The 9,594-nt window shown below is 33.4% G+C and overlaps 1 non-coding gene across 1 annotated transcript; it reads left to right on the top strand.

Annotated features, from left to right (window-relative positions):
* LOC111739861 lies at positions 1 to 107 on the top strand. Its single transcript, XR_002780395.1, has one exon. It is a non-coding gene; the product is annotated as a U6 spliceosomal RNA (small nuclear RNA).
* The last annotated feature ends 9,487 nt before the right edge of the window (positions 108 to 9,594 follow it).

Here is a 9,594-nt window from a genome sequence, read left to right as displayed (position 1 = left end):
GTGCTTGCTTCAGCAGCACATATACCAAAATTATAATGATACAAAGAAGATTAGCATGGTAACTGTGCAAGGATGACATACAAAGTCATCAAGTAGTCTATATTTTTATAGTATGCTACCATTTACTTATATAGAAGTGGAGAGAATTACAAATGTATTTCTTATATTTAAAAACTAGAGAGTTCATAGAATGGTTACCTATGGGGAACGGAACAAGAATAGAAGCTAGACTTCTTTTAAAATACTTTTTTGTAGATTTGAATTTGGAACCATGCAAACTATTTATAAAAGTAAAATTTAAATTCACTTTTAAATTTAAATTTTATTTTTTAATTAACCTTTCTAAAAATTAAAAATTTTAGCTTTTTAATTTAAAAAAAATCCCTAAAAATGGAAAGTAAATGAAACTAATGAATTTAACCGCATCTAGTTGATAGCCTAACTATACAAGACAAATGCAAAGAGTTTCCATAAATGGATTAAAGGACAGCTCCTTGATCACTCTGCTTCATATGCTCTGGTCTCTTTGCTGTTCCTTCAACATGCCAACCATATTCCACCTCGCAGAACTGCATTTTTAGTTCCTTTAGTTTAGAACCACTTTCTCCTGGATATTTACTTGGCTTACACCTACAATCATTCAACTCTTTGATTAAGTAGCCCCTTAAGAGAGGCCTTCCTGAATCCTTTCCCTATCTTTATATTTCTTCATAGCACTTATTGCTACTTAGCATTATGTACTGTCTATTTGTTTAGCTCTAACATTAGACTATAAGTCCATGAGGGCAGGAACTTTATTTTATTTATTGCTGTATCCACATAGTTTAGAACATGCTTGGCCCATTAAGAGGCACTCAGTAAATTTTTAGCAATGGGGTTGGAGAAGGAAGGGCGTAACTGTTAACTTTTTTCTTTACACACCTCTGCATTATTTGATACACCATCATAAGCATAAATCACTTTAAAAATTTAAAAACCAATGTTAGGAAAGTTTTAATAATTCACAATAATTGATAAGATTTATTATGTTCTTCTCACTATGGTGCTTGCATTAATTAAACAAAAGGGACACACTCTTAAATGTTGAATTTCAGTTCTTGATGATGGACTTGGGTGTACTTTTAGGCAATAAGCCTACTCAATACTTTTCAAATTATATTCAAACTCTAATTGATCTATGGCAAGGCTATCCTTGTTTTAAAGTAGTGTATGTGTGGTTGTATGTGTGTGTGTGTGTTTGTGTACCTTCTTATCTATATATTGTCTGGAGTTTCTTTTATGTGATAGGAAGATGTTATGTCAATTTCAGCTCTATTTTTTAAGAAAATTAGTTACAAGTATAAGTCCTTATTCTGCTTCAAGAAATAAAATTCATCCGTATTCAGCGGACCCAGATATTTAACTTATGGTTAAAAAATAAGAAATTTTACAACACTAACAAAATATTTATGAGGATTCAAATTTTTCTGTTACTCTAGCCCCAGTGACGTCTTTAAGGGTAATATTCCTAGTCCTAGTGCCATGTTTTTTTATATACATATCTATCTATATCTACATCTGTATCTGTATCTATATAGATCTTACATCAATTTAGGGAATTATAGGGTTTCCATACAGTACAAATGCACCATGATAAACAATGCTTTATTTTCTTTCCACTTTTGGATTATCATGACTTTATGGAGGAATAACATGGTTACACAGCACAAATCACTCTTCCTTGGCTGCCTCTTACATCACTGATTTTAGTCAATTATTCCTTTACAGAGTTAGTTCAGACTTTTCCTTACCTGTCTCTCCTTTCTAAGAATTTCTGAACTATGGACTTTGATACTAAGGTTAATTTCCTATGGCATGTCCCCAAGCCAGGGAACTTGACTTAAAGTAGTGATGGCTGGCTATCTAGTAATTTAAAGGGAAATGTTGTTTTCAGAGGTAAAATGTCAAGGAGAAACATTCTACAAAATGGGGTCTGTAAATGGAAGCCTCAAGATTCATTTAAGCCTCAAGGATTAAATTTAAGTGCTTGCTGAACTTGCCCTTCTTGATTTGAACTGGAGGAGAGCATAAGCAAAACATGCAAGTTTTAAATGTAAAAACTTGTATTTAAACTTGAAGTAGAAAATATGGTCAGACAAACATTCATGATCAATAACTATAGCAAAGTATATATAGCAAAGGAAAGCAAAGTTCCTAGTAGATAAAGGTTTTAATTTAGAGGGTCCCATTCCCATGTGATGGGAACACAGGAAAGCCACACATGGAAAAGCACTTGTTTTATCTGGTCATATTTTTGCTCAATCTTGTAGAAATCTTACAGGGCTGGTCAATTATTTCAGGAGAATGGCCATATGTTCACGGTAGCCACATGTTATTTAATTGCAAATTCTTTCAGTTGTTCCCGATTGTTTTTTTGGTCAGATTCCATCTGCTTTTCTTGACCATTTAAGGGAGTCCTCTCTACTTGTTCTACCAGAGAACTCCTACCAGCAGAGAGGCACAAACTAATCCCCTACAGAATTATAGCCTTCGAGGACCAGGGAAAGTTTTCAAAAGGTCCCTGTTCTATTTTATCTTTAAAAAAATCATGCAATATTGATATCATACTCTATTGCAGTGATAGAGATAATTTAAAATACTCTAACTCATCAATTAAATTACTTAATTCTCCCCCTCGTTATTTTTTAATAAACTGATATACCAGAAGCTTGGTCATGTTTTTCTGTGGTTTTGCTCACTTCTTACCCCACCACTGCCTACTACAAGAGTGCAAGGGCCTCTGCTTTAGGCGGGAAGATTTATCAGGTCTTCCTCTTTCTGGCCTGTTCATCCCATGTCCTATGGCTAATAGAGGAAACATTAATATATAACAATATGGACAGCAGGTAGATAATCCATCTTTCTGAACACTTACTAGACCATGGCAGATTATATACAAATTCTTTTTTAAGATCATAACAATTTTAATTTCTTGAGTTAACTTTAATTAAATCCTTCTCTCTCACTCCATTTCCTCACTATCTTTCAACCTCTTGGTTCAAAAAATCCCATTAATGTTTTTTATACTATGTCCTTATGTCTGATCATCATCAGTTAACCTCATTTGATCACATAGCATGTTGATAGTTCTGGGGAATGAACTGGAAGGGGGTGGGAACCAGGTATCTCTGAGGTGTTCAAGTTAAACTAAGGGCCTGAAGTGATAGCTTCTTTCCTCATACAAAGGCTGTGACTTCTTCAGCTAAGTTTTAGAGTTGACTTTTGGTAGAATTATGCCCTTCTCCAAAGATGTCAACGTCCTAATCCTCAGAAACTGTGAATATGTTACCTTATTTGGCAAAAGGGACTTTGCAGATGTGATTAAGTTAAGGATTTTCAGATTAGAGATTATCTTGGATTATCTGGGTGAGCTCAATTTAATCACAAGGATCCTTATACGTGAAAGAGGGAGGCTGGAGAGTCAGAGTCAGAGAAGAAAATTGACGATGTAAGTAGAGTTAGAGTGATGCAGCATCAGAAAGACTCTACTGGCTGTTACTGGATTTGATGATATGGAAGGAGGCCACCAGTTTAGGAATGCAGGCATCCTCTGGAATCTGCGAAGGCAAGGAAATGGATTCTCTCATAGAGCTTCCAGAAGGAGTGCAGCTCAGCCAATACCTTAATTTTATTTCAGACTACCGTCCTCTAAAATTCTAAAATAATAAATTTGTGCTGTTTTAAGTCACCAAGTTTGAAGTAATTTGTTACAGCAGTAGTAGGAAAGTAGTAGTCAAACTCTTGTGTGATTCCAGGCATAAGTCTTTAACTTGGAAGTGCAACTCAAGGAGAAGGGATGGGGCCTTAATTTTAGAATTCAGGCAGCTAGGTTCTCAGTGTTGTATGGGTTGAGTCACACATTATGAATTTTAGTTTAGCACAAGACCAGGGAGATAAATAGCAGGGGTGTACTCTGACAAATGATAGCATGATCTCCAAGATCATAGTAAGTATACTAGCCCACTGACTATATAATAGGACCAGGCCCATCTTGGGCACCCAAAGTTTGAGAGGACAGGAAAAAAGCCAAGTATCCAAGAAACGGATAGAAATATAGCAGAAGAGAAGATTGATATCTCTAGGTAGGTTGCTGAAATGTTCTTGAGCACAAAGCAATCAAACACTTACTGAACCACACTTACTTCTAGAAGAGCTAAAAATATCTTTTCAGGTTTGCCTACAAGTTGCTCTTGGGGTAGAAAACCCTGCAGGAAGAGGGTAGCTAGAGGAGCGTCATCAATGACAGGGCATTGGTCAGGAAAGGAAAAGAGTGAGGCCCAGGAAGTGTGAGATGGTGTCAGTTCAATGATGAGTCGGTTTTACTAAAAGCTTACTGGAGGTTAAAAGTCAAAGACTTCTGGATTCGCACTTCTTCATTATTCAGGGGACGTATCAGGTGGCACTGGCAGTAAGTCTAGACACATTCTTTTTTTTCTTCCCCCACTGAAAGCACTCTATTAATATCTTACTAGTATTAGTCTACTCTTATTCAGTCTACTGTCTTCATCTCATTTATTTATGCATTCAGTAAGCATTTCATTTATTTATTATATACAATTGTGAGACTGTTTTCCAAAGATATTTCTTTGGTGAAAACTCTAGAATAAAATGTATGTGAACTGATTAAAGCCATTTTTTTGGTCCTCCTATTACTCAGCTATTAAAACCCTCTGGTTTAGCCAAAGTGGTTCACTTTCTATCCTCCAAACAACCTTTGCATAAGAGTCTTTTTGCAAAGGTTGTTTGTAACTTTGGCTGCTTTGCTCTGGCAAAGCTCACAGTCTTTGGTTACTTCTAACATATAGCAGCAAGAAATGTGCTATCCAAATATATCTGAAGGCTAAAAACAAAATAAATCAAGGGAGTAGGTGGAAAGTTAAGAATAAGAACAAAGTCTTCTTAACTGTCTCTATTTGCTATTGCTGCTGCCAGATTATCTGGGAAAATAGAATTACCCTTGAGATTTGCTAATTCCTTCCCACACTAAGTTCTCCTGCTTCAGAGTTTTTATTGAAATTGGACTTCTAGCTTGCCAAAATATTGACTCTTGGACTACTCATCCCGTGCTTTTATATCCAACCAACTTTATCTTAAAAAAAAAAAAAGGAAAAAAACACAAAACTTTTAAAAATTGTATAAGTAATGTATGAATATGGATGTATAAATAATCTAAACAATATAACATTATATAGAGCAAAAACTATAGCTTTTATCTATCTTCCTCCCCAACATTATTTTCCTTTCCAGGTAATCACTATTAACAATGTGGTGTGTATCTTTCCAGATCTTTCACTGTTTTCATGTAGAAATATGTAGATATAGTTTTAAACTTTCTTAAATAAAAAATATCTTTTAAACAAATAGTCTTGGGGAAATTGGATATCTACATGCAAAATAGGTAGACTCTTACCTTACCATATATAAAAATTAACTAAAAATAGATCAAAGACCTAAATGTAAGATCTAAAACTATAAAACTCTTAGGGAGAATCTTCATGACATTGAACTTGGTAATGATTTCTTGGCTCTGACACCAAAAGCACAGGCAACAAAAGAAAAAAAATAGATAAATTGGACTTCATCAAAATTAAAAATTTTGCATCAAAGGACACTATCAAGATAGTAAAAAGATGGCCCACAGAATAGGAAAAAATATTTACAAATCATGTATCTGATAAGGAATTAATATCCAGAATATATAAAAGTCTCCTACAACTAAACAACAAAAAACCCAAATGACCCAATTAAAAAATGGGCAAAGATATTGAATAGATCTTTCTCTAAACAAGATATACACATTTCCAACAAGCACATGAAAAAATGCACATCACTAGTCAGAAAGGAAATGCAAATCAAAACCACAGTGAGATACTACTTCACACCCATTAGAATGGCTATAATCAGAAAAAAAAAAGAAAAATAACAACTGTTGATGAGGATGTAGAGAAATTGGAATCCTTGTGCATTGCAAAAGGGAATGTAAAAAAGCTGCTGTTGAAAACAGTGTGATGGTTCTTCAAAAAGTTAAACACAGAATTATTGTATGATCCAGCAATTCCACTTTTAGGTATATACTCAGAAGAATTAAAAGCAGAAACTCAGATATTTGTATACAATGTTCATAATAGCATTATTCACAATAGCTGAAAAGTGGAAATGACACAAATGTCCATTAACAAATAAATAATAGATAAGCAAAATGTGGTATATACACACAATGGAATATTATTCAGCCTTAAAAAGGAATGAAATTCTGATACATGCTACAACATGGGTGAAACTTGAAAAAATTATGCTAAGTGAAATAAGCCAGATGCAAAATAACAAATATTGTATGAGCCTACTTATGTAATATACTTAGAATAAGCAAATTCACAGAGAAAGAAAGTAGAAGTTATCAGAGGCTTGAGGGGAGAGGAAATGAGGAATTATTGTTTAATGGGTACAGTTTCTCTTTGGAATGCTGAAAAAGTTCTAGAAATGGATAGTAATGATGATTGTATAACATATCAGTGTACTTAACGTCACTGAACTGTACACTTAAAAATGATTAAAATGGTAAATTTTATATTTTGCACATTTTGCCATAATAAAAAATCAAAAAATTGTATCTTGATTTTTCAATAAATATGTATTAGTAATTTAATTTCAGAAAACACATAGCTATCTCAATCTCTTAAAAATAATGTTTAAAATTTTATAATGGAAAGTTTAAACATATTTAAAAATAAAGGGAATAGTATATTAAATTCCCACCTATCACCCAGCTTCACTAATTAACAACACATGTCAAACTTTTTTCTTCTATTCTCCCTCTCATTCACTTCTTTCCCCCTCATCTCATGTTATTTTAAAATAAATTCCAGAAGTCACATTTAAATTTTTGAAAAATTTAAATATTTAAGTTATAAATGTTTAAGTATGAATCTCTATTAGGATTTCTGAAAAACTACCACAATACTATTAATTACATGCAAACCTAAAATATTTAACACTAATTCCTTAATATCATCAAATATGTAGCCAGTGTTCAGATATTCCTGATTGTCTTATAACATTAACAATTGATTTGTTGAAATTAAGAATCTGTACAAGTTCCACACATTGTAATTAGTTATGTCTTTTAAACTATAGATTTTTGCTCTTCTTTCAAATTTATTAGTTGAAGACACTTGGTTGTTTGTCATGTAGAGTTTCTCGCATTCTGGATTTTGCTAATTTCATCCTCATGGTGTCATTTAAAATGTGCATTTGAACTCTATATTTCCTACAAATTGCACAAATATGTTTTTAAAAATGTTTTTTTTTAACTCCAAACAACACTGAAATAGGACAAAGAAACTGAAGTATCTCTTCATGTGCTTATCTCACCCCCATTCCAGAAGTTATTGATGTTGCTAATTTATCACAGACATTTTCTATCCATGTAAAAATGTAGGAACTGGAATGATGTTTTTTTTTTCCAATTACAGTTGACATTTAATATTATTTTATATCAATTTCAAGTGTACAGAGTAGTGGTGAGACATATATATGATTTACAAAGTGATTCCCCCGATTAATCTAGTACCCACCTGGCACTATATGTCGGTATTACAATATTATCGACTATATTCCCTATGCTTTACTTTACATCCTCATAACTATTTTGTTATGACCAATTTGTATTTCTTTTTTTTATGGGTAATATTTTTTATTTTGTTTTTTTTTTAATAATTTTTTTTCAATGATAGTTGGCATACAATATTATATTAGTTTCAGGTGTACAAATTAGTAATTAGACATTTATATAACTTATGAAGTGATCACCTTAAAAAATCTAGTACCCATCTGACATCATACATAGTTATTACAATATTAGACTATATTTCTTATGCTGTACTTTACATTCCCATGAAAGGACAGGAACTTATTGAAAAGGTATTGGGAAGTACTAGAACTTTGATATATCTCAATAAATATATTTTATTTTGCATATATCAAACAATATTGCTTACAAACAAAAATAATAAATAATATTTATTGAGCACTTAAAATGTGCTGGATATTCTCCCTATTACAAGTATTATCTGATCTAAAACATAGCCTTATAAGGTAAATACTCTTAAATCCCATTTTAAAAATGAGATGATTGTGGAGTAGGGAGATTAAATGGATTGTCCAAGGTTACTCAACGAATAGTCTTGGGGTTGAGAGTTCAAAGTTAAGTTTTGTCTTACACTAAAGTCCACCGTTTTTATTTTATACTCACATGATAACATAAATTGAAAACTTTACTGTAAGGTAATCGTTTGAAAATAAATGATCTGTGATAACTGGAAACATTAAATATTGTTTCACTTGCTGTTATATGATAAGAGATGTCTGCTGAAAAAATACACACTTTTATAGCTTTTCTTCCATTCTTAAAAACACTTCACAGGCATGAACTAATGCTAGAGTTACTGGCCAGAAAATCCTCAGCATGCACATCAAAATGTACCCACGTGGGGGCACCCACAATGCAGCTTTTCTGCCTGTTCACCTGCCCAGAAGCTTCAAGCCCAGCAGAGCTGGAGTTGAGCCAGCTGATGAATTCAGTCTGTTCTACAGAACTCAAGACGATCAGATCTGATGTCTCAAGGAAGAGCCTCCCATATCTCTAATTCTGGGAATTATTTTGCTTAGCATGTTGTCCACACAAAAAATTATTATGTGCTATTAAAACAATAATTAGTGCATTTGCTACAGGCCAAATATCCTAGATATATTAGGATTCAATGACCAAGAACTAAAAATAATTTACTGATTAAAAATTATGTATTTGTTTAAAGGAGTTTTTGGACTTATGCTATGCCAAAATTAGGAGCATGATAATTAATTGGCAGGAGTAAAAATTTGGCATAAAATCAAGCTAAGTGCTTTAAACCGATCTTGCTTGTGTTCATACCAGAGGCATGCTCTCTGATATTGGTATCTATATAAAATATACATAGAAAAAATATGTGTACGTTTATGGTAGTTCAAGGAAAACTTCTGTAGGTATTGCTGCTGAAGTCATCTCTAGGTCAGTCATTTAACCCTCAGAAGCATCAGATAATAGAGATGCTCCTGAGATATACTGATGTCCAAGATGTCATTGACCTAGATGCAGTGGCTATGACTCTTCCTAGAAAAGGTTATTATTCTAGAGCATAAGGAGTGAAGATATTGAAATGAGGTTATACCGGACATGGCTATCACAGTGTCTTTTATACCTACCGCCTTGGCTAAAGAGGCAGATGAAGGCAGCAGTGTTTTATATCTTATAGATCCACCTTTGATATGGCTGATTGCAGTAGAGGGAGCCAAAATATAGAACAGAGAGCAGCTGGGTGGCCTGGCTCAAAACTCTACTCAAAGAGTGACAACCAGACCAATCATATGCTCACTCATAGGAGCTTGATTTAGGAAGCAGAATAGGAGGTGGGTAACATTGAAAACTGATACAAAAGGCTGTATCGAGGGGGTATAATGTAGAAAAGAGGTCAAGATCAAAGCTGGGTTATAAGGAAGCTAAACTGTAGTGAAGGTGAG

The sequence above is a fragment of the Pteropus vampyrus genome, unplaced genomic scaffold, assembly GCF_000151845.1.
Source record: "Pteropus vampyrus isolate Shadow unplaced genomic scaffold, Pvam_2.0 Scaffold2, whole genome shotgun sequence".
NCBI lineage: Eukaryota > Metazoa > Chordata > Mammalia > Chiroptera > Pteropodidae > Pteropus > Pteropus vampyrus.
This window is presented reverse-complemented; position numbering and strand designations above follow the sequence as displayed.